Source organism: Priapulus caudatus, unplaced genomic scaffold, assembly GCF_000485595.1.
Source record: "Priapulus caudatus unplaced genomic scaffold, Priapulus_caudatus-5.0.1 Scaffold3999, whole genome shotgun sequence".
Lineage (NCBI taxonomy): Eukaryota > Metazoa > Priapulida > Priapulimorpha > Priapulimorphida > Priapulidae > Priapulus > Priapulus caudatus.
Genome location: NW_014581060.1, coordinates 22,645 through 24,621, shown reverse-complemented (window position 1 = coordinate 24,621; position 1,977 = coordinate 22,645).

The window sequence follows — 1,977 nt, the reverse complement described above, 5'->3', positions numbered from 1 at the left end:
CTAACTAACCCCTCTAAGCGAGTTCTGCCTGCTGACGAGTCTGACGCCCCTAAAGCGCGAGGCTGTGCTGAATCGCATCCGATCGTTGAGCGTATGTATAACAGCCTGGCTCGCTGGGGCTGGCTACACACACACACGAACACACACGCAGCGATTGCATGACCTCGTTTGCGCGGCACGTAAGTAACGACATCGAAGTGTACTGCATGCAACACTTCAATGCCTTAGACTGGATCTGCATTATATCGCTTCCAGAAATGTATAAAACTTATTTCTAGTCAGGGCAGTGAACTCTCTGTGTGATAAAAAAAGTTTATATCGCTACGCCTGCTACGCGATTTTAAACTTAGAAAAGACAGTTACTACCAAGATTCTGCTTTCTCGTGGCGTAGGTCGACAGCGGGTAACAGTCTAAAGCTGTCATGCGCCAAGCCTTGCAAAGCTTCCTTTTAGCATTTACTTTTAGGGCATGTCTCCGTTTGTAGTTCAATCAATACGCCGCAATAACCGCGAGTTAAACGATTCAGGAGAAGAACCGAAACGTTCCTGTAGAAATTCCGCAGCTAATCGCATATAATAAAAGACACATATATATTATAACACAGTAGCTTAAAGCGCACTATGCGCATCAAACGCTAATTTCTCCAGTACTAGACTAGCAAAATACATTCGTGTTCATGATTAATTCATTCTACTATTCTTTTTTTTTTGAGTGGTGGTGGGGGTTTCGGCCAAAAAAACCTGTCGTTTCTCCCATTTCACTGCGCGTTTTGCATAAAAAACCCACAAGAAAAACGATGCGTAATCTTGCTGTAATCCTGGCGCCACGCCTAAATTGTTTTGCCAAATCAATTTCGCCAAGAATTATTTAGGTAGACGTCACATGTTTTTTGTCTTTAACTCCACCCGTACCGCCTGTAACCGTGCAGCACGCCTGCACGTTGCCTGTCAGAGCACACGCCAAAACTGTCGAACAAACATCGGAATTGAACAACATTGCGAGTAGTTTCACATGCGCATTATAAGCACAAACGCGCCAGTGAAATGGAGGAACGTACTAGAGCTTTATTTGTCACTAAGGTAGTGTGATTATGCATGACACGGAAGTATTTGCTAAGTCTAGTTACTAGAGAAATAGCTTTAGCGCATGCGCATAGTGCCGGCTTTAAACTTGGTTGTATAATACTTTCGTGTTATTACCATCATTTTACTATTGAAACGTTCCAAGTGTACTGTTTGTGTAGAAAATAACTAGATTTGATCAAAAACTGTTCAAAATTCTAGCGTAAAACGCAATCGCTCTGCCGTCATTTGCCAAATATTCAGCTCATTCGAAATAAATATCCTACGTAGATAGTGCACCTCGGGATTTTATATACTGGACTCCCGGAAGCTCTAGAAGTAGCGTTTCAACATATGAACGTTAAATAGTGAAACCATATTATGAGGGAACATAAATAGTTCATATTGATCGAGGAGAGGGAGACGGGAAAGTGGCGAGGGTGAGGCAGGAGGGGAGGAGAAGGTACAGAACGAAGGGGAGAGGCTATATGAAGTGAAATGGAGAAGGAACGAAGTACATAATTATATAAGGGGAAACGCATTCGTAAAGGTATCGACCCGGCTCTGCATCTAACTACATTTCGTCTGCTTTTACGTGACATCGCCATATTATATAGAAACACAAGCAAACATAATTATACTCTAATGTCTTTCAGAACATAATACGTAAGCGTCGCCAGCGTAGAATTCTAGTGTCCGCACGAGGGCAACACTGCCCAGAACGCCGAGCGAAACTGGCTACTCCTCCCTGCATATATCAAGAAGTTCATGAAGGAGTTGGAGAATGCCAGCACGTAGCCGACTCCACGCAGTAGATCCAGCAGCTCGTGTCGGATGCCAGCTAGGTTCAAAGCCATCATTAATAAGAACGGCGTCCAGCAGACGAGGAAGGCGCCGACGACAATGCCGAACGTC